The sequence below is a fragment of the Balaenoptera borealis genome (assembly GCF_965194805.1).
Source record: "Balaenoptera borealis genome assembly, chromosome: X".
NCBI lineage: Eukaryota > Metazoa > Chordata > Mammalia > Artiodactyla > Balaenopteridae > Balaenoptera > Balaenoptera borealis.
The window spans coordinates 94,635,417-94,660,138 of NC_138881.1; the positions used below are offsets into that span (position 1 = coordinate 94,635,417).

The 24,722-nt window shown below is 37.7% G+C and overlaps 1 protein-coding gene, 1 long non-coding RNA gene and 1 pseudogene across 5 annotated transcripts in view; 1 reads left to right on the forward strand and 2 right to left on the reverse strand.

Annotated features, from left to right (window-relative positions):
• Positions 1–24,722, reverse strand: part of DCX (doublecortin) — a 365,391-nt gene that overhangs the window by 260,976 nt on the left and 79,693 nt on the right. Inside the window, exon 2 of one of the 3 annotated variants that reach the window (XM_082377385.1) lies at positions 1,925–1,995. The exons of the other annotated variants lie outside the window; for them this stretch is intronic. The gene's annotated coding sequence lies outside the window, so the exon portion shown is untranslated. The remainder of the gene's footprint in view (positions 1–1,924; positions 1,996–24,722) is intronic. 3 annotated transcript variants of the gene reach the window in all.
• Positions 1–24,722, forward strand: part of LOC309620848 — a 144,508-nt gene that overhangs the window by 74,693 nt on the left and 45,093 nt on the right. The window lies entirely within an intron of this gene.
• On the reverse strand, positions 17,580–23,952 carry LOC309620762 (cAMP-regulated phosphoprotein 19 pseudogene; annotated as a pseudogene). The gene is made up of 2 exons (XR_014249897.1): positions 18,037–23,952; positions 17,580–17,720 (listed from the first exon to the last, which is right to left on the reverse strand). The product of XR_014249897.1 is annotated as a cAMP-regulated phosphoprotein 19 pseudogene (transcript).

The window sequence follows — 24,722 nt, forward strand, 5'->3', positions numbered from 1 at the left end:
GGATGTGAAGTTGATAATCTTTTAAAAAGTTTTCCATGTTTAATCCTTTCTGTTATGCCTCACACTCAATGATATCACTGAGGTGAATAAGAACTGACTGTACAAAAGAAAATTGAAAGGGTGAAAAGGACAAAGATCAGGTCAAATATGAATAGAGATAATCATGTTTTAAATTTTATAATTAATTTACCATGTACAGTCCACAAAAAGATGCTGGCAGCAATAGAATCTCCCTGGTTTAAATCAAGAGAATTCAGGGATTAGAAATGACATTTAATAGAATTATTAGTATAAGCATATCTTATTAAGATGAATGAAATTCATGTTTTATCTGAGTTTCTGAACACATACTAGCAATTACAAGAATGTTTACATAAATAAATCATCAGAAGTCTTCTACCCAAGTTAATCCCCTTTAATTAGGCAAGAGCTTAATAGAAAAGATTGGTCTTTACAAAGGTATCAGTATTTGAAAACTAAATTCAATTTGACAAATGAAAGAGATTAAATTCAAGGCAAAGCATAGGGCAAGGGTCTAGCAATCAGGAGGTCTATTTGTGCACCTGATTCCTTGAGTAAACCTGGGCAAAGTACTTTAAATCCTCAGTTCTGGATTGATGGATGGATAGAGGGATGGATAGATAGAGGAATGTGTGATAAAGCAAGTTAAATAAAATGTTAATTATAGAATATAGATGGTGAGAATATGGGTGTTCACTGTAAAATTCTTTCACCTTTTCTGTATGTTTGAACATTTTAGTAATAAAATATTGGAAATAAGAAAAATCCTCAGTTCTTTATAATTAGTGACAACAGGGTCATAGTCTCACTTTGACCATAAAAGATAGTTGTGTGTGTGTGTGTGTGTGTGTGTGTGTGTGTGTGTGTTTTACCTGACATACTAACCAACTTGCAGTACCTGTACTACATTTTCCACATATTCCAATATTTTAGCTCTAATTTAGTATGTTGGACTGGTAGGGATAGTGAAGATGTATTCCTTACTCATCTTCATTTATACTCATTCCCCTGAAGTTAGGAGAGCAGCCACAAGAACAATCAGAAGCTCCATGTCACCAATCTTCATGAAATGATTCCAAGGTTACAGTTGTCAGTCTATCACACCAGAGCAATGACAGAGTTCACCATCTGTGTGGATTACAGATGGGCCTTATTTCTTAGGAGAGAAGGGATAGTGGAGAAAGAAAAGGTTCCTAAAACAAATACTCAGTATTTATTTGACAACTTATCCAATTTTATGTTCTTATCATCAAGGGAAAAGGGGGTCTTGTCTCAAAAGGGAAACTCTATTACTAATTCTTAATCACCAAAGGAATTAATATTCAGGGCCCTACTTGTAAGTAGGCTGGCTAGAAAGGTGGAAAAAAAATTTAATGTGAGTTAAGTGAAGGAGGCAAGGCATGGGATGTAGCCAGGTATGAGAGCTCTGTGAGGCAGAGACTTTTTGGCTATTTCTGTTCACTACTATATCCCTAGGCCCTAGAACAGAGCCTAGCACGCAGCAGGTACTCACGAAATACTGAATAAAGGAATTCTCCCCAATTGACTAGATTGTAAACACATTTAGGGCATGGACCACAGCTTGTCACTGATCATATTAAAAAGAACCAGGCAGTCTAGCCCCAAACGAAATCACCACAGGCTAAAATTAGAATACCAGTGGGATGCAGCGTTTCTTATCATACCTGTACTATGAGCTCTCTCTCTCAGCTTGTTCATTTAGAAACTTTAACAGCTTAACACTTTGCATGAGATGAGGTATGTATTTTGAAAAAGGAGGAAAGAAAGGGAACTTCTACTTTTAGATATTTAGAGGACTAATATTTCCTGGTTGTAATTTTAAGGCATTTAGGCAGTCTTGTGTATATCTCAACTGACTGCTTTCTGCAAAAAAATTGCCTACCTTTATGTTGCTATGACTTTTGTATGACTGGAAGAGTTCTTATGAATCAGGAAGTATCAATGTTGCTATTCCTGAAAAAGAAAAAATAACTGATAAATTTGTGAGTTTTCACTGACTGAGATAGAGCTGGCAATTAATCATTTATTCATTCAATTATTCACCGGGTACCTAATGAATGGCTATAATGCTTCAGGCAGTGAGCTAGGCCCTAAGGATACAAAAACAGTGAGAGTGGACCCATCTCCTAAAGGAGCTCATAGCCTAGTAGGACAGGGAGAGATAAGGATATCAATCATCAGAATGCAGTGTAACAGAAAGGTACCCTAAGAAAAGAATGAAGAAATGGGGAACGGAGCCATTTTTCTGGTTTAACTGATTAACAACTTTAACCAATAACAGAATCATTTTAAACAGTAATAGAATCATTTTCATATCGGAAGAGCTTTGAAAAACTATGAACCAACTACAGTATTTCACTCTAAAAAAGAAGATAACTTTTATATTATTATTTGGTTAGTTTGTTAGTGCACATGGTCTTTAAAAACAAAATATGAAAAATGTGAAAAATGAATTATTATAGAGGAAGTACAAGCTTTAATAAACAGCACAATTTTTTAAAAGGGTAATTGTAATTTATAATTTATTTATTTGACTTATGCTGGATATAATTACTGTTATAATGCGTTATTATTTTCAGCCTGGCATGAGATCTGATTTCAATTTAATGCAGGCAGCCTGGTAGAGCTCTCAGTTTTCAGCAGCAAGTATCCAGCCAGAGACAATATTCAAGCCTTAGAAGAATGGAGGGCCCTCATATAGTCCTTCAGTGGGAACAAGTGTCATCAAGCTATGCACCTTCAGGGTTCTTATACTTAGAAAACCTTAACATATTTGTCTTAGGTATGCTGATTGAGGGCACAATTAGCTCTGTTATTCCCAACATTCTGGTATAGGTTTTACATATATGTGACTAGGGCAACCTTCTTATGTTGATCCTACATGCTCCTCTGGCTATAGGTTTTACAAATAAGTAAATTAGGAAACCCTAATATTGATTTTGATTATATATAGTGACCCTTGCAGCTCTTATGTGTTGACACTGATAAGATGTTATGACCAGATCTGGGACTCAGAATCATAATCATGATACTCTTCTCTCCCCTCCTCCCTCCCTCTCTCTCTCTCTCTCTCTCTCTCTCTCTCACACACACACACACACACACACACACATTCACACCATAATTACCAAGGGATATAGAGTTCAGAGAAGTAGGTAGTTGATATACAGGAAGTAAAGAATGTGATAGTTGCAGCACACATGAGTTTTTAGATTGAGAATCATGCCCAGTATAGTCAGAAAACCAAAACTAGAATACACCACAGTCCAAAATATATGTGAAGACCACAGGGTTAACAAGAGTGGTTTAGAGATCTTCAAGACCAGCATCAGTGATAGAAAGATCAAGAAGGAGCCTTAGGGAATTTTAGCATAATTAATGAAGAGCTGTATTCAGAGCATTTTGGATAACTGTGCCTCTGGGGATCAGTTCCTATATAATGCTTTAGTCTGCGTACAAATTTTGCTGCTGTCTTTTGCTCAGAATAAGTGTAAATAGTAGTTAGCTACTACACCTAAAAGATAAACTACTGGCACACTCCATCTAGAGCATGTTATGATTCTTCCCCACAATATCAGAGGCAGGTTTTACTTTACAAAAACAACATCTATAGAGAGGCTAGTAAGGAATCTCAAAAACAAAGATAAGCACACAAGCAAGAAACACCAATTAATATGTAAACAACAGTTATCATGTAGGAAACCAAAATTAATAAACAGAAAAACTACAATTGGAAGAAACAATAAATAATAGAAAATGAAAAAATATTTTAAAATAACTATAAGTAATGTTCTCAGAAGAATAGGAGAAGTTGTCAGATCCATAAACAAAGAAAATACTGACATAAAACAAAACCAATGCCAGCTGTTTCTAACCACCTTTCCCCGTTCCCCGTGCCTCAGACAGCCCTGCTTCCTTATTCTTTATCCCATAAACACCCAAGCCCCCTGCCTTCTTGGAGCAGATTTGAGACCTGCTCTCCCGTCTCCTCACTTTGCTGCAAACATGGGCTCTCACCATTTTGGCTTGCTGCACATTGGGCAAAACAAACCTGCCGTGTGGCTGACAGGGTCTTGGTGCTACGGCCGGGTGTCAGGCCTGTGCCTCTGCGGTGGGAGAGCCGAGTTCAGGACATTGGTCCACCAGAGACGTCCCGGCTCCACGTAATATCAAACGGCGAAAGCTCTCCCAGAGATCTCCATCTCAACGCTAAGACCCAGCTCCACTCAACAACCAGCAAGCTACAGTGCTGGACACTCTATGTCAAACAACTAGCAAGACAGGAACCCAACCCCACCCATTAGCAGAGAGGTTGCCTAAAATCATAATAAGCTCACAGACACCCCAAAGCACACCACCGGACGCGGTCCTGCCCACCAGAAAGACAAGATCCAGCCTCATCCACCAGAACACAGGCACTAATCCCCTCCACCAGGAAGCCTACACAACCCACTGAACCAACCTTAGCCACTGGGGGCAGACACCAAAAACAACGGGAACTACGAACCTGCAGCGTGTGAAAAGGAGACCCCAAACACAGTAAGTTAACCAAAATGACAAGACAGAGAAATACACAGCACATGAAGGAGCAAGGTAAAAACCCACCAGACCAAGCAAATGAAGAGGAAATAGGCAGTCTATCTGAAAAAGAATTCAGAATAATGGTAGTAAAGATGATCCAAAATCTTGGAAATAGAATGGAGAAAATACAAGAAACGTTTAACAAGGACATAGAAGAACTAAAGAGCAAACAAACAATGATGAAAAACACAATAAATGAAATTAAAAATTCTCTAGAAGGAATCAATAGCAGAATAACTGAGGCAGAAGAACGGATAAGTGACCTGGAAGATAAAATAGTGGAAATAGCTACCGCAGAGCAGAATAAAGAAAAAAGAATGAAAAGAATTGAGGACAGTCTCTGAGACATCTGGGACAACATTAAACGCACCAACATTCAAATTATAGGGGTCCCAGAAGAAGAAGAGAAAAAGAAAGGGACTGAGAAAATATTTGAAGAGATTATAGTTGAAAACTGTCCTAATATGGGAAACAAAATAGTCAAACAAGTCCAGGAAGCGCAGAAAGTCCCATACAGGATAAACCCAAGGAGAAACACGCCAAGACACACATTAATCAAACTATCAAAAATTAAATACAAAGAAAAAATATTAAAAGCAGCAAAGGCAAAACAACAAATAACATAAAAGGGAATCCCCATAAGGTTAACAGCTGATCTTTCAGCAGAAACTCTGCAAGCCAGAAGGGAGTGGCAGGACTTTTAAAAAGATGAAAGGGAAAAACTTACAACCAAGATTACTCTACCCAGCAAGGATCTCATTCAGATTTGACAGAGAAATTAACACCTTTACAGACAAGCAAAAGCTAAGAGAATTCAGCACCACCAAACAAGCTTTACAACAAATGCTAAAGGAACTTCTCTAAATGGGAAACACAAGAGAAGGAAAACACCTACAATAAAAAACCAAAAACAATTAAGAAAATGGTAATAGGAACATACATATCAATAACTACCTTAAATGTAAATGGATTAAATGCTCCAACCAAAAGACATAGACTGGCTGAATGGATACAGAAACAAGACACGTATATATGCTATCTCCAAGAGACCTACTTCAGAACTAGGGACACATACAGACTGAAAGTGAGGGGATGGAAAAAGATATTCCATGCAAATGGAAATCAAAAGAAAGCTGGCATAGCAATTCTCATATCAGACAAAATGGACTTTAACATAAAGACTATTACAAGAGACAAAGAAGGACACTATATAATGATCAAGGGATCAATCCAAGAAGAAGATATAACAATTGTAAATATTTATGCACCCAACATAGGAGCACCTCAATACATAAGGCAAATGCTAACAGCCATAAAAGGGGAAATCGACAGTAACACAATCATAGTAGGGGACTTTAACACCCTATTTTCACCAATGGACATATCATCCAAAATGAAGATAAATAAGGAAACACAAGCTTTAAATGATGCAATAAACAAGATGAATTTAATTGATATTTATAGGACATTCCATCCAAAAACAACAGAATACACTTTATTCTCAAGTGCACGTGGAAAATTCTCCAGGATAGATCATATCTTGGGTCACAAATCAAGCCTTGGTAAATTTAAGACAACTGAAATCGTATCAAGTATCTTTTCCGAACACAACGCTATGAGACTAGATATCAGTTACAGGAAAAAACTGTAAAAAATACAAACACAGAGAGGGTAAACAATGAGCTACTAAATAACCAAGATATCACTGAAGAAATCAAAGCGGAAATAAAAAGTACCTACAACCAAATGACAATGAAAACACGATGACCCAAAACCTATGGGATGCAGCAAAAGCAGTTCTAAGAGGGAAGTTTATAGCAATACAATCCTACCTCACAAAACAAGAAACATCTCAAATAAACAACCCAACCTTACACCTAAATCAATTAGAGTAAGAAGAACCAAAAAACCCCAAAGCTGGCAGAAGGAAAGAAATCATAAAGATTAGATCAGAAATAAATGAAAAAGAAATGAAGGAAACAATAGCAAAGATCAATAAAACTAAAAGCTGGTTCTTTGAGAAGGTGAACAAAATTGATAAACCATTAGCCAGACTCATCAAGAAAAAAAGGGAGAAGACTCAAATGAATAGAATTAGAAAAGAAAAAGGAGAAGTAACCACTGACACTGCAGAAATACAAAGGATCATGAGAGATTACTACAAGCAACTCTATGCCAATAAAATGGACAACCTGGAAGAAATGGACAAATTCTTAGAAAAGCACAACCTTTGGAGACTGAACCAGAAAGAAATAGAAAATATAAACAGACAAATCAGAAGCACTGAAATTGAAACTGTGATTAAAAATCTTCCAACAAACAAAAGCACAGGACCAGATGGTTTCACAGGCGAATTCTATCAAACATTGAGAGAAGAGCTAAAACCTATCCTTCTCAAACTCTTCCAAAATATGGCAGAGGGAGGAACACTCCCAAACTCATTCTACGAGGCCACCATCACCCTGATACCAAAAGCAGACGAAGATGTCACAAAGAAAGAAAACTACTGGCCAATATCACTGATGAACATAGATGCAAAAATCCTCAACAAAACACTAGCAAACAGAATCCAACAGCACATTAAAAGGATCATAGGGCCTTGAACCAAGATGGCGGAGTAGAAGGACGTGCTCTCACTCCCTCTTGTGAGAACACCAGAATCACAAATAGCTGCTGGACAATCATCGACAGGAAGACACTGGAGCTCACCAAAAAAGATACCCCACATCCAAAGACAAAGGAAAAGCCACAATGAGATGGTAGGAGGGGCACAATCACAGTAAAATCAAATCCCATAACTGCTGGGTGGGTGACTCACAGACTGGAGAACACTTATACTGCAGAAGTCCACCCACTGGAGTGAAGGTTCTGAGCCTCACGTCAGGCTTCCCAACCTGGGGGTCCGGCAATGGGAGGAGGAATTCCTAGAGAATCAGACTTTGAAGGCTAGCGGGATTTGACTGCAGGACTTCGACAGGACTGGAAGAAAAAGAGACTCTAGGAGGGCACACACAAAGTAGTGTGGGCATCAGGACCCAGGGGAAGGAGCAGTGACCCCAGAGGAGACTGAACCAGACCTACCTGCTAGTGTTGGAGGGTGTCCTGCAGAGGCAGGGGTGGCTGTGGTGCACCATGGGGACAAGGACACTGGCAGCAGAAGTTCTGGGAAGTACTCCTTGGCGTGAGCCCTCCCACAGTCCGCCATTAGCCCCACCAAAGAGCCCAGGTAGGCTCCAATGTTGGGTTACCTCAGGCCAAACAACCAACAGGGAGGGAACCCAGCCCCACCCATCAGCAGTCAAGCGGATTAAAGTTTTACTGAGCACTGCCCACCAGAGCAACAGTCAGCTCTCCCCACCACGAGTTCCTCCCATCAGGAAACTTGCACAAGCCTCTTAGATAGCCTCATCCACCAGAGGGCAGAAAGGAGAAGCAAGAAGAAATACAGTTCTGCAGCCTGTGGAAGGAAAACCACATTCACAGAAAGATAGACAAGGTGAAAAGGCAGAGATCAATGTACCAGATGAAGGAACAAGATAAAACCCCAGAAAATCAACTAAATGAAGTGCAGATAGGCAACCATCCAGAAAAAGATTTCAGAATAATGATAGTGAAGAAGATCCATGACATCAGAAAAAGAATGGAGGCAAAGATTGAGAAGATGCAAGAAATGTTTAACAAAGACCTAGAAGAATTAAAGAACAAACAAACAGAGATGAACAATACAATAACTGAAATGAAAACTACACAAAAAGAATCAGTAGCAGAATAACTGAGGCAGAAGAATGGATCAGTGACCTGGAAGACAGAATGGTGGAATTCACTGCTGCGGAACAGAGTAAAGAAAAAAGAATGAAAAGAAATGAAGACAGCCTAAGAGACCTCTGGGACAACATTAAACGCAACAACATTCGCATTATAGGGGTCCCAGAAGGAGAAGAGAGAGAGAAAGGACCAGAGAAAATATTTGAAGAGATTATAGTCAAAAACTTCCCTAACACGGGATAGGAAATAGCCACCCAAGTCCAGGAAGCACAGAGAGCCCCATACAGGATAAACCCAAGGAGAAACACACTGAGACACATAGTAATCAAATTGGGAAAAATTAGAGACAAAGAAAAATTATTGAAAGCAGCAAGGGAAAAACGAAAAATAACATACAAGAGAACTCCCATAATGTAAACAGCTGATTTCTCAGCAAACACTATACAAGCCAGAAAGGACTGGTAAAATATACTTAAAGTGATGAAAGGGAAGAACCTAAAACCAAGATTACTCTACCCGGTAAGGATCTCATTCAGATTCGATGGAGAAATCAAAAGCTTTACAGACAAGCAAAAGCTAAGAGAATTCAGCACCACCAAACCAGCTCTACAACAAATGCTAAAGGAACTTCTCTAAGTGGGAAACACAAGAGAAGAAAAGGACCTACAAAAACAAACCCAAACAAATTAAGAAAATGGTCACAGGAACATACATATTGATAATTACCCCAAACGTGAATGGATTAAATGCTCCAACCAAAAGACACAGGCTTGCTGAATGGATACAAAAACAAGACCTGTATATATGCTGTCTATAAGAGACCCACTTCAGACCTAGGGATACATTCAGACTGAAAGTGAGGGGATGGAAAAGATATTCCATGCAAATGGAAATCAAAAGAAAGCTGGAGTAGCAATACTCATATCAGATAAAATAGACTTTAAAATAAAGAATGTTACAAGAGACAAGGAAGGACACTACATAATGATCAAGGGATCAATCCAAGAAGAAGATATAACAATTTTAAATATATATGCACCCAACATAGGAGCACCTCAACACATAAGGGAACTGCTAACAGCTATAAAAGGGGAAATCGACAGTAACACAATAATAGTGGGGGACTTTAACACCTCACTTACACCAATGGACAGATCATCCAAAATGAAAATAAATAAGGAAACGGAAGCTTTAAGTGACACAATAGACCAGATAGATTGAATTGATATTTATAGGACATTCCATCCAAAAACAGCAGGTTACACTTTCTTCTCAAGTGTGCATGGAACATTCTCCAGGATAGATCACATCTTGGGTCATAAATCAAGCCTCAGTAAATTTAAGAAAATCGAAATCATATCAAGCATCTTTTCTGACCACAATGCTATGAGATTAGAAATCAATTACAGGGGAAAAAACGTAAAAACCACAAACACATGGAGGCTAAACAATATGTTACTAAATAACCAAGAGATCACTGAAGAAATCAAAGAGGAAATCAAAAAATACCTAGAGACAAATGACAATGAAAACACGACGACCCAAAACCTATGGGATGCAGCAAAAGCAGTTCTAAGAGGGAAGTTTATAGCTATACAAGCATACCTCAAGAAACAAGAAACATCTCAAGTAAACAATCTAACCTTACACCTAAAGGAACTAGAGAAAGAAGAACAAACAAAACCCAAAGTTAGCAGAAGGAAAGAAATCATCAAGATCAGAGCAGAAATAAATGAAATAGAAACAAAGAAAACAATAGCAAAGATCAATATAACTAAAACCTGGTTCTTTGAGAAGATAAACAAAATTGATTAAACCATTAGCCAGACTCATCAAGAAAAAGAGAGAGAGGACTGAAATCAATAAAATTAGAAATGAAAAAGGAGAAGTTACAACAGACACCGCAGAAATACAAAGCATCCTAAGAGACTACTACAAGCAACTCTATGCCAATAAAATGGACAACCTGGAAGAAACGGACAAATTCTTAGAAAGGTATAACCTTCCAAGACTGAACCAGGAAGAAACAGAAAATATGAACAGACCAATCACAAGCAATGAAATTGAAACTGTGATTAAAAATCTTCCAACAAACAAAAGTCCAGGACCAGATGGCTTCACAGGTGAATTCTATCAAACATTTAGAGAAGAGCTAACACCTATCCTTCTCAAACTCTTCCAAAAAATTGCAAAGGAAGGAACACTCCCAAACTCATTCTATGAGGCCACCATCACCCTGATACCAAAACCAGAGAAAGATACTACAAAAAAAGAAAATTACAGACCAATATCACTGATGAATATAGATGTAAAAATCCTCAACAAAATACTAGCAAACAGAATCCAACAACACATTAAAAGGATCATACACCATGATCAAGTGGGATTTATCCCAGGAATGCAAGGATTCTTCAATATACGCAAATCAGTCAATGTGATACACCATATTAACAAATTGAAGAAGAAAAACCATATGATCATCTCAATAGATGCAGAAAAAGCTTTTGACAAAATTCAACACCCATTTATGATAAAAACTCTCCAGAAAGTGGGCATAGAGGGAACCTACCTCAACATAACAAAGGCCATATACGACAAACCCACAGCAAACATCATTCTCAATGGTGAAAAACTGACAGCATTTCCTCTAAGATCAGGAAGAAGACAAGGACGTCCACTCTCACCACTATTATTCAACATAGTTTTGGAAGTCCTAGTCACAGCAATCAGAGAAGAAAAAGAAATAAAAAGAATACAAATTGGAAAAGAAGAAGTAAAACAGTCACTGTTTGCAGATGACATGATACTATACATAGAGAATCCTAAAGATGCCACCAGAAAACTACTAGAGCTAATCAATGAATTTGGTAAAGTTGCAGGATACAAAATTAATGCACAGAAATCTCTTGCATTCCTATACACTAATGATGAAAAATCTGAAAGAGAAATTAAGGAAACACTCCCATTTACCATTGCAACAAAAAGAATAAAATACCTAGGAAATAAACTTACCTAGGGAGACAAAAGACCTGTATGCAGAAAACTATAAGACACTGATGAAAGAAATTTAAGATGATACCAACAGATGGAGAGATATACCATGTTCTTGGGTTGGAAAAATCAACATTGTGAAAATGACTATACTACCCAAAGCAATCTACAGATTCAATGCAATCCCTATCAAATTGCCAATGGCATTTTTTATGGAACTAGAACAAAAAAATCTTAAAATTTGTATGGAGCCACAAAAGACTCCGAATAGCCAAAGCAGTCTTGAGGGATAGAAACGGAGCTGGAGGAATCAGACTCCCTGACTTCAGACTATACTACAAAGCTACAGTCATCAAGACAATATGGTACTGGCACAAAAACACAAACATAGATCAATGGAACAAGATAGAAAGCCCAGAGAGAAACCCACGCACCTATGGTCAACTAATCTATGACAAAGTAGGCAAGGATATACAATGGAGAAAAGACAGTCTCTTCAATAAGTGGTGCTGGGAAAACTGGACAGCTACATGTAAAAGAATGAAATTAGAACACTCCCTAACATCATACACAAAAATAAACTCAAAATGGAAGACAGACCTAAATGTAAGACCAGACACCATAAAACTCTTAGAGGAAAACATAGGCAGAACACTATGACATACATCACAGCAAGATCCTTTTTATCTCACCTTCTAGAGAAATGGAAATAAAAACAAAAATAAACAAATGGGACCTAATGAAACTTAAAAGCTTTTGCACAGCAAAGGAAACCATAAACAAGATGAAAAGACAACCCTGAGAATGGGAGAAAATATTTGCAAATGAAGCAACTGACAAAGGATTAATCTCCAAAATATACAAGCAGCTCATGCAGCTCAATATCAAAAAAACAAAAAACCCAATCCAAAAATGGGCACAAGACCTAAATAGACATTTCTCCAAAGAAAATATACAGATTACTGACAAACACATGAAAGGATGCTCAACATCACTAATCATTAGAGAAATGCAAATCAAAACTACAGGGAGCTATCACTTCATACCAGTCAGAATGGCCATCAACAAAAAATCTACAAACAATAAATGCTGGAGACGGTGTGGAGAAGAGGGAACCCTCTTGCACTGTTGGTGGGAATGTAAATTGATACAGCCACTATGGAGAACAGTATGGAGGTTCCTTAGAAAACTAAAAATAGAACTACCATCTGACCCAACAATCCCACTACTGGGCATATACCCTGAGAGAACCATAATTCAAAAAGAGTCATGTACCACAATGTTCATTGCAGCTCTGTTTACAATAGCCAGGACATGGAAGCAACCTAAGTGTCCATCGACAGATGAATGTATAAAGAAGATGTGGCACATATATACAATGGAATATTACTCAGCCATAAAAAGAAACAAAATTGAGTTATTTGTAGTGATGTGGATGGACCTAGAGTCTGTCGTACAGAGTAAAGTAAGTCAGAAAGAGAAAAACAAATACTGTATGCTAACACATATATATGGAAACTAAAAAAAAAAAAAAAAGGTTCTGAAGAACCTAGGGGCAGGACAGGAATAAAGATGCAGACGTAGAGAATGGACTTGAGGACACGGGGAGGGGGAAGGGTAAGCTGGGACAAAGTGAGAGAGTGGCATGGACATATATACACTACCAAATGTAAAATAGATAGCTAGTGGGAAGCAGCCACATAGCACAGGGAGATCAGCTCGGTGCTTTGTGACCACCTAGAGGGGTGGGGTAGGGAGGGTGGGAGGGAGACACAAGAGGAAGGGGATATGGGGATACATGTATATGTATAGCTGATTCACTTTGTTATAAAGCAGAAACTAACACACCATTGTAAAGCAATTATACTCCAATAAAGATGTTAAAAAAAATGATAAGCCCTGGAAAGTACAGAAATAAAAGGGAATAAAGACAAAGAATGCAGTGGATCTCTGTAACAGCATTATGGAACAGCAGAAGAGAAAAAAATGTGGTTTATAACATCAAACTAAAAGATTCTCACAAAATAGTGCAAAATGAAAAAGAAATAGAAATTTTGATAAAGCAATAATAGATATGGAGATTAGGTCCAGAAGTTCAACATCCATGTAACAGGAATTCCAAAAGACCAGAAAGTATAGAGAAGAGGAAGTTAATAAATCAATAATAGAAGATAATTCCCCCCAAATGATAAAAGGTATTAGTCTTCAGATGGAAAGAGAAGTGCTAAACAAGGTAAACAAAGAAGACATATATAAAATGCATTGTGGTGACATTTTACCACAATGAATTAAAAAAAGGATTTAAAAAAATCCCAAAATCTTCCATAAAGAAGAAAAAAGCAACAAAACCAGTAAAGTTTGTAGTTAAGGCTAAGTAACTGTAGATACATAAGGTCAAAATATTTTTTTATAATTACTTAGAACTAAAATCTTGGGAGATATCAACTTGAGATACAACAGGAAAGAAATTGTAAAGTTGCAAAGGCTATTGTCTAAAACAAGGGAATGTATAGATTCTAATGAAATTTAGACTTTGATTTATAAAAAAGGATATAAATATGTATGTTGAGAACCAACCAGATCCATAGAAAGAGCATATTCGCCTTTGAAAGTACAAGAAGGAAAAAGAACAAATCAAATCATCAACCCAGCTAAAAGGAAGAAAAGAAAAATGAAACAAGAAAAATGACAAATAAAAAACAAAAAATGATAGCAGTACTAAGGAAAAATGTACCAGTAATTACAATAAATATTAATAGGTTAAATTACTCTATTAGGAGAAGACCTTGTGAATGAAAAATTTTTTAAACTTTTAATTATGAAATAATTTGAATATTACAAAAAGTTCCATAACTAGTTAAATAATTCTGGTATAGCATTCACCCAGATTTCCCAAATGTTAACATTTAAACCACTTTCACTTTGTGTCTCTAACTTTTCCCTGAAATGTTTAAGAGTAAGTTGCATACAGTATTTGTTTTTCTCTTTCTGACTTACTTCACTCTGTATAACAGTCTCTAGGTCCATCCCCCTCACTACAAATAACCCAGTTTCGTTCCTTTTTATGGCTGGGTAATATTCCATTGTATATATTGCCAGATATATATGGAATCTAAAAAAAAAATGGTCATGAAGAACCTAGGGGCAAGATGGGAATAAAGATGCAGACCTACTAGAGAATGGACTTGAGGATATGGGGAGGGGGAAGGGTAAGCTGGGACAACGTGAGAGAGTGGCATGGACATATATACACTACCAAACGTAAAATAGATAGCTAGTGGGAAGCAGCCACATAGCACAGGGAGATCAGCTTGGTGCTTTGTGACCACCTAGATGGGTGGGATAGGGAGGGTGGGAGGGAGGGAGATGCAAGAGGGAAGAGATATGGGGACATATGTTTATGTATAACTGATTCAATTTGTTATAAAGCAGAAACTAACACACCATTGTAAAGCAATTATACTCCAATAAAGATGTTAAAAAAAAAGAGTAAGTTGTAGACAGTATGCTCTTACACAGTTTTACAGAGTACCATCTTATTGGGACAAATAGTGAAATTTTAATAAGGTCTGCAGGGGCTTCCCTGGTGGTGCAGTGGTTGGGAGTCTGCCTGCCAATGCAGGGGACACGGGTTTGGGCCCCAGTCCGGGAAGATCCCACATGCTGCAGAGCAACTGAGCCCATGCACCACAACTGCTGAGCCTGCGCTCTAGAGCCCGCGAGCCACAACTACTGAGCCTGCGTGCTACAAATACTGAGCCCACGCGCCTAGAGCCTGTGCTCCGCAACAAGATGGGCCACCACAGTGAGAGGCCTGTGCACCTCAACAAAGAGTGACCACTGCTCGCCGCAACTAGAGGAAGCCCGCGTGTGGCAACGAAGACCCAACGCAGCCAAAAATAAATAAGTAAAATAAATAAATTTTAAAAATAAATAAATAAGGTCTGCATTGAGATAATAATATATCACTGATTATGGAATATTACTCAGCCATAAAAAGGAACGAAATTGGGTCATTTGTAGAGACGTGGATGGACCTAGAGACTGTCATACAGGGTGAAGTAAGTCAGAAAGAGAAAAACAAATATCGTATATTAATGCATACATGTGGAATCTAGAAAAATGGTACAGATGAACCGGTTTGCAAGGCAGAAATAGAGACACAGATGTAGAGAACAAATGTATGGACACAAAGGGGGGAAAGTCAGGGGCTGTGGTGGGATGAATTGGGAGATTGGGATTGACATATATACACTAATATGTATAAAATAGATAACTAATAAGAACCTGCTGTATAAAAAAATAAATAAAATTCATAAAAAATAATATATCATTGACTGATAACTGTACTGTGGTTATGTAAAAGCATCCTGTCTGTAACTTATTGATATCTTCCCCGTGATTTCTTTGAGAACTTCTTTACTTTCAAATACCACAAGATGTTACAGAATCATCTTATATTTTACCTTCCCTAGAACTGGAATCAGTAATTTCTTTAAGGAAGCCTTATTCCTTTGTTGTAGAATCATATTTAGAAATCAAGATCTGGGCACTGGGTGTGCTCATTGGTACTAGAATATCATTTGCTTCTATTACCTCTCAGTAGACAAAACTAGGATATACGTGCATGGATCCATACACACATCCATATTTCTGTATCTATCAATCTATCTTTCAAAAACCATGAATTAACACTGATAACCCTAATTCAAATCTAACTCCATAGGGTTTGTCCTAGGCTTCCCTCTTGTTCCCTTCTCCAACATTATGGACAATATATTCACTTATTTGCTCAATCTCAGAATACATATATTAGCTGCAGAATTGCTAACCCATACAACTGTGAAAATCAAACCTATCAACAAAAGTACAATATTGGTTTCCAATTCCATCTTTATTCTTAATTTATGTTATAGCAACTTCAGTGTGTCATGGGGGAGCTCAGATGTTGGTTCAAATGTTGAAACTCATGACAGCCATCTTTTTCTATGAAAAAAACACAACTGTATTATTCAAACAGGTGAGGAAATCTCAAGGCAAGGGGCAGGGTGCATGGCTCTCTGGGAGAAAGTCCAGAAGTGAGAGAGAATGAATAGCAGTGTGCAGGCTTTTTATAAAGAGAAAAGTCCCACTGGCACAGGAGTTAAAAGAGGCTCTTGTCCAATGCAAGATTTTAAAGAGGCAGCAAGAGGTTGCATGATCTTGTGAAATGGCGGGGGTGGGGGTGGAGGGCAAGCTTTACCAGAATGCTGCAGGAGGTTACAAAGGCAGGAAATAAAGCTCAGAAGTTGCTGGCTCTAAATCATACATCATCGGGAGTCCAAGTTTCTTTCCTGGGGTCTTCGTAAGGTTATAGTCAAAATACTGTATTTCAGTTACTTAAGTCTTGGACTTCCTCTCTACATACACACACACACTTTGTTATTCACTATGTTATGTTATTCATTTGAAATAAAATTAGGTTCATTTGTTTCTGTTTGTATTACATTTTTCTTGCCATGCCCCATCTTTGTTGATTTTATTTATTTTTCAGCATGTGAATATTAACATGATTATAAAAGTCAGAACTACGCAAAAATGTATATTTAGAAAAGTATGATCACTCTTCCATATTTCTCCTACTCTTTTTCCATATCCCCTCCTTTCCACTTTGTTCCCAGCTACCCTTGTACGTAACCAATCTCATTAGTTTCTAGCTTATCTTTTCATGTTTCTTTTTTTTCATATATATGCATGTATATCCATATATGTATAATGAGCACATACACACACCTATGTATATATATACATGTCCATATACATACACAGTTGTTACATACTGATGATTTTGGTTTCAGGACTGACCTAGACCACAAACAAACAAAAAATATGGTGTCAGTCTAGGAACTTGGCCAAAAAGCCTTTTCACTCAACATAAGTTTTATCATCAAAACCACCTCCCCACGGAGGTATGTATCCCAAAATGAAATGAAATATTTAAACTTTTAAAACTCATTTATAATCAAGTCCAGTGACATTACCATAGCTCTAGGTGCAAGCAATTTTGTGTATGAAATCAGCATCATCCACAAAAACAAATTCATCAAAAATGAAGAAGGTCCACAGGACTCAGGATCGAAGTTTCTTAAGACTCCTGATTCATAGATAAAAATTCTTTGCAAATGGATTAAGAGAATCTGGAGAATCTAATATTTTTTTGAGAGGTTGTGCAAAACTATTGTATTTACAAAAATGGCACAAAAGTGAATTCAACAGTCAATGCACATGCACACTTCATTCACATCTTCAACAACAAAAGGTATTCTAACACTATAGACCTGAATAAGAATACTAGCTTCGGGCTTCCCTGGTGGCGCAGTGGTTGAGAATCTGCCTGCTAATGCAGGGGACATGGGTTCGAGCCCTGGTCTGGGAAGATCCCACATGCTGCCGGGCACCTGGGCCCATGAGCCACAACTACTGAGCCTGCGTGTCTGGAGCCTGTGCTCCGCAACAAGAGAGGCCATGATAGTGAGAGGCCCGCGCACCGCGATGAAGAGTGGCCCCCCGCTTGCCGCAACTAGAGGAAGCCCTCGCACAGAAACGAAGACCCAACACAGCCAAAAAAATAAATAAATAAACAATAATTAAAAAAAAAAAAAGAATACTAGCTTCAACAGCTGCTGTTAAGCACTAGAGTCACATAAGTTGTACCAGAATGGGCAAATATTGCCCAAGCAAAATTCTATTGTTAAAGCTGAAACATACTTAAGGCCAATCAAGTTCAAGCACAGGATGCAAATCTTTTGGAGCCCCATCTATTTGTGTTTGAAATATGTCACCTTTCTTCTAACTTGTGGTCTTAAACTTCTGTTTCACAAAATCCAAAAGGAAAATACAGAAGAACTCAATACAGTAGAGTTTATTTTAAATAAGAGTAACATACAAAGCTATAATTAAGATGAATTAAAGAAAGCCAAAATATTAAAATTGCAAAACTTGCTTATTACTCGTTGGAACCAGCCCTACACTAGGAGTTGGGTAATACATACAATTCTTTTCAAGTAGATTACTTTACATTGCTCTAACGTGTTCTTTTCATTAGTGCACTGCTAAACTAATCAAAAACTCTACACATGTATATTACCTTACAATAGCAGAACACACTGCAGCTACCTGCAAAGCCATCACTCTCAAATGACTGAGTGAAAGGAAATAAAAAGCGGAGAAGTAACATATTAAGGAGAAATAATGGGAATTAGAAGATTCATGCAGTTCAGCTCTTTTAATCAGTCAGCCGGCTTGCTAGCAACAAGAGATGGTTTCTGTTGAGGAAGGTCCTGTGGAGTGGGAATGTGGTCACCAGTGACCTCTGTCTTACTTGGGGCTGCAGTAGGAAGTTGCTTGTTCTTCATTTTTGCTTTAGCCATGCTGTATTCCCCAGAATCAAAATCTTTTTGCCCTTTCTGCAATCATTTCCTTAAAAATCTGAACCTCTGGGCTTTTGTCCCAGATGAGGATACCTTGCTTTTAATCTTGCTTCTTCAACTTTCTCTGGACTAGTTACTTTATCTTCCATTTCCTTCTGCTTCTCCGCAGAGGCTGCCTCGGGGACTTCCGGGGACATACTGTTTGCTCCCTCTTACTCTGCTTCTCCAGCTCTGCGACATCCTGAGAATCTAATATTTTTGACCCAAATACCTTCCTTTGCTTGAATGCATCAAAAAATGATAGTCATTTTTTTATTGCAGTATAGTTGATTTACAATGTTGTGTTAATTACTGCTGTATAGCAAAGTGATTCAGTTATATGTATATATACATTGTTTTTAAAGAATATTTAAAAAAGAATGTATACATCTTTTCATGTTTCTTTACACATGAAAGGTAGCATACTATTTTGCACTTTGCTTTCTTCACTTAACAATATATCATGGAAATCACCCCATATCAGTTCATAAAGTTCTTTCTCATTCTTTTTTGTATCTGCATCGTATTCCACTGTGTGATGTACCATATTTTATTCAAGCAGTCCCCTGCATGAGCATTTAGTTTGTCTCCAGTATTTTGAAATTACAATGTTGTAACGAATTACCTTGTGCATATATATTTTTATCTTATTGTAGGTCTATTTTCAGGGTAAATTCCTAGGGATAGGATTACTTTACTAAAAGACAAATGCATATGTCTTAATTTTGTTAGACAGTCCCAAATCTCCCTCCGAAAGGATTGTACTACTTTGCATTCCCACCAATAATATATGAGAGTGACTTTCTCTACAGCCTTGCTAATAGAATGTGTTGGCATATTTTTCATTTTTACCATCAGATTGGAAAATTTAATTCATCTATACACTTATGTTTTGTTTATAAGAGACCTGCTGAAATAAAAATTAAAAATTAAAAATTGAAAATAGAAGAAGATATGCTAGGCAAATGCTAAGAAAATAAAGCAAATGTATCAATATTAATATCATACAAAATAGAATTCAAGGTGAATAAATTAATGGGACAAAGAGAGATACATTATGGTGGTTTTATCCCCAACAAGATGAAATAGTCATGAACCTTTAGGCATCTAACAAGAGAGCTTTGAAATATATAAGCAAAATGTAATAGAAATAAAAGGAGAAAGTTACAAAATCACTATCATGTTAGAAGACTTTAGCATACTTCTTAATGGTCAAAAGATCACGTAGACAAAAACAAGGAGGTATCTTAATTGGGGTTACCCAGAAGGCAGATTTTGAAACAAGGACTGGGTATGGGTGGTGTATCTGGGAAGTGACCCTAAGAATCACCTCCCAAAGAAATAGGGTGCAACTGCTGTGGGTAACTGGAGTTCAATCCTTCTAGGAACTCTCTAACTGTATAGAACAGACCTCAGAATTGTTCCACCACAAAACAGGGAAGATGGGGCATTTATCTATTGACTTTTGTCTTCCTTCAGTTGAGAGGTGTCCTTCATCCTTGGGACATTAACTTCCCCTACTTTTAGGTTGCATCTGTACAGTTGAGAAGCCTTCTGTAGCTTCCAAGAAAGCAAGAGCAGAGAAATGCTGTGATTTGTTCTTGGTTCAGGACATTGGCAATCATACATTGAACTTCTACCATGCTGAGCTGAAGTCAGGTAGATCCAGGGATTTGGCAATCACTGCATCTTAAACATTTGCTATGGTAGAATTACTGAAGATTTGAATGATACAAGTAATCTCCTATGGTGTGTTATGGGTTCACTGTTGGTAAGGTAGAATGAAGCTGTATCTGATGAACCTTATATACCATACTTAAAAAGTAAATATTATCACTTTACAATGGGAAGCCATTTCATGTTTTAAGCCAGGGAATGGCACAGTAAGATTCTGTTTTCAGTATATAACTCTTGCAGAGGATGGTTTGTAGGGGCGCAAGAATGAGGGCAGGCTGACCAGTCTATTGCAATGTCCAGAAGACTGAGATGAATAGGATTTGACCTAGGACAATGAGAATGGAATAAAGAAGAAAGATTTGTGAGACAATTAGGAGCATAAAAGACAAGATTTGGGAAGAAGAGTTGGGAGAAGAGGTGGTGAAGGTAATCAGTTAAACTTGGAAAATATTGGGTTTGTCTTTGCAGCATCTTAATGAGGTACATAGAAGAAACATAATGATGTGACAGATTAGAAAACTGTGGTCCCTGTATGAAGTTGTGACATGCCCCAAATTACATAGCTATTTAGCTGCAGGCTGAGAACTAGAACCCGAGTTTCCTGACAGACTTCTAGTCTAGTGTTCTCTCATTCTAGCACTATGCCCAAACAAGCAATTGACACATTATGAAGGGTACTAACTGCTCTTCTCACTATCTATCTGTAAAGAATATTTTACCCATTGCAACACATGACTGTATCATTAAAAACTGTTTTTTTAAAAGCTGAATGTATAAAAGCTTACATAATTATACTCTAAAAATTTTAAAAGGTGCTGAAATTTCTCATAGAGAATGAGGATTCTAACAGTGATGTTGAAATGGAGAATATTAACTGTGACTGTAATATAACAAGACCATTTTAACAAATCAGAACGTATATATATCTGGGTATTTTCCTAAGAGAAAAACAACATTTATTCCATGGACACCACTGTCAGTTGCAAACCTTTTACTTCTTTTTGAAATTGCTCCTAAGCCAGTTTATGAATCATAGAAGGAAAATTAAAAAGAAAATTTATAGTCATATCTCATATACAGCTGATGGGAAATTTTTAATCAGTATGCAGCTAGTACTTGTGCTTATAAAAGCTACAGATATGGGAACTGATTCAATGAAAATGATTAAAGTGCACAATTAATTCTGAGTGAATTAGCAAATACCTAGTCTGGGTCAATGATAAACTGTGTTACAAGAAGTTGGCATAGAACCTAGCTGAGAAATGTGCTAAAATGAAACTTCATCGTATGATGGTGGATGGAAAGGGCAACTGAGCTATACAAAAACCCTGCAGGCTGACCTTGTGAGATGAAAAATCCTGAAAGTGACCCTTAAAGCAAGTAGGCTAGGAATTATACCTGTATTTTGCTGAACTTTTACAGATAGCATCACACCAGAGATCAGAGAACAGTGAATGGAGTGTTGTACTTAATCAGCCTTAGATTGTGAACTTAATGTCTTCACTGTGATGCCCCCACAGGGTGCAAAGAAGTTTTTGAGCTATAAAGGAACTACCACTCTGGGTCTCCTTTGGCCATGAGGAAAATGTTTTGGAACTAGATAGAGGTGATGGCTGCACAACACGGTGGATGTACTAAATATCATTGAATTGTACACTTTAAAGTGGTTAACCTTATGTGAATTTTGCCTGAATTTCAAAAAATGAGCTACCACTTCGTGAACAATTTGCTTCAGGCACTTTGCTTGGCCTTAATATCCAGCATCTCACCCTCCCAGCAATCTCTGAGATATACATTATTATCTCCATTTTGGGGATGAGGATCTGAGGTTCAGTGAGGTTAAGGGTTTGGGCCAAGGTAGTTTAACAGAAGAGTTGGGGTTCAAACTAAGTCTATCTGATTCCAAGATTTGAACTCCCAGGTTTGAACATTTATAGAAGTCCATAAAGGGGGTGGTCAGTCACGTAGATGTAATAAATCCTTGAAGCAATTTAACTAAATATGAAAAGAGGAATATGCCTGTTGAAATTTTCTTTCTTCATCTCCAAAAGTAGTACAATCCTTTTGGAGAGAGATTTGGAAATAGGAAACAAAATTAATACATATGTATTTGTCTTTTAACAAGTAACCCTCTTGACTGAGAGGAAAATGTACAATCTAAAAGTAGAGAATTATGTTTCATTTGGCGGACTTACTGAGGACTTAAGCCTGGGGTAAGCCTCTGAGAGACTGTTCCAAAGAGGTAAGGGAGGAGCCAGGATATATAGGAGTTTTTGCTAAACAAACAAACATGTAGTTGAACATTAAAAGATTACTGCTAATCACAAAAATAGACATCTCAAATTAATAATTTTAGTGTCTTTCTCTGTATGGGAAGATGCAAGAGTCTGGGCTCATTGAATTTATTCCTTTGATATGCACTTTCACTATCTAGGGCCAGTATCCTGTTTTTCTCCATCCTGAATTCCCCTCAGGTGCACTGGTTGGGGGTTGCAGTGGCTGATGATTTTATGGCTGCAACATCCTTGGCTTACTGAAACGTCAGGAGACATTCTTTGTCCACAACCCAGTGTCATGGAAAACAGAGCTAATGTGAGGACTTCTCATGAGGAGGATTTGGTTACTGGAACTGGATTATAAAGTAGAAACTTATCTAGGTAAGAGCTCATTTATTAGACTAGAATATTAGGTCAGAAAGGGACTGGTAGGAAGGCTGACTTTCGCTGAGTGACTGAGCTGCGAGTCCAGGGTTCTTTACATTTCCCCCTGCCTGATAGTCAGACGGCTCCTAGAGATGAGCAAGTCTGAGCCTGCATGTCTTCGCCAAGTGGCAGAAGCTGTAGGAACTAAAATGGAACTGATCCTTATACCTAGAAGCTCACATCCAGGAAACACTTCCTCTAAATTGCCAGTTCCTAAATTCCTCCTAGGGCAGAGAATCCACAAGGCGGCCCCTCAATACTTTAGTTCTTTGCTGTTCTGTTCCCTCTGGGTATTTACAATGTCTGGTGGAACAGGACTATAATATCATGTGCTTCCTTTATAAGTTCTGCCATCTGACATATATAAACTAACTTAAAAATAGTCAATAAAACTGTGAATTCAAGGAATTGTTACTTCTCCAAGTTTCAATTCTGAATATAATATTTTCTCAAATTAATAGTACAGACATAAAGAATAGGCTGTATTCCTAAATATTCTGCAAGACAACATGGTAGAGCAGAAAGTACATTAGGCTTTGGAGACAGATCTGGATTCAAAATCAGCCTCTATTTACCAGCTGTGTGTGACTTTGAGCAAGTTATGTATTCTCTCTGAGCCCATTTCTTCCTCTGTAAAATGCAGATGTTATTTGCCTCAGGGTTATTTACTATTTTAAAATGATATTATGGGGACTTCCCTGGTGGTGCAGTGGTTAGGAATCCGCCTGCCAATGCAGGGGACATGGGTTCAAGACCCCACATGCTGTGGAGCAACTAAGCCCAAGCACCACAACTACTGAGCCTGCGCTCTAGAGCCCACAAGCCACAACTACTGAAGCCCACATGCCTAGAGCCCGTGCTCCACAACAAGAGAAGCCACTGAAATGAGAAGCCCCCGCCCTGCAACGAAGAGTAGGCCCCACTCACCGCAACTAGAGAAAGCCCACACACAGCAACAAAGACCCAACACAGCAACAAAGACCCAACGCAGCCAAAAATAAATAAATTAATTAAAAATAAATAAATAAAATGATATTATGTATCACTATATACACAATAATGCCTAAGATACATACTCAATAAATGACAGGTTCTCTTCCCTTCCCTCTTATAATAGTAATCTTAGAAAATGTCTGATTTTACAGTAAGAACTCAATAAGAAAACAGAAAATGTGGTAGGAGTAGATAATATTTCTGAGAAAGAGAAAAACAGGCTGTGACATCCAGGAGCTGCCCTGGCATTCACAACTAGATGTTGGTATTCTCTTGTTGAACATAAACACTCTTACAGATCATGAACATCAAATAAGGCCACTCTGTGAATACAATGTGTCAACACCAAAAAAAGAAAAAGACCACTATGTAATCATGTTTGAACACACACAAAATGTAAATGTGGTTTGAGCCACAAAAACGACTAACTATTCCCCTATTCTAGCTAATATTAGTGATTGCTGCTTCTGTATGTAACATTTACAGTTTTACCCTCATGCTAGTCGTCCCTTCTTCTAGGTAA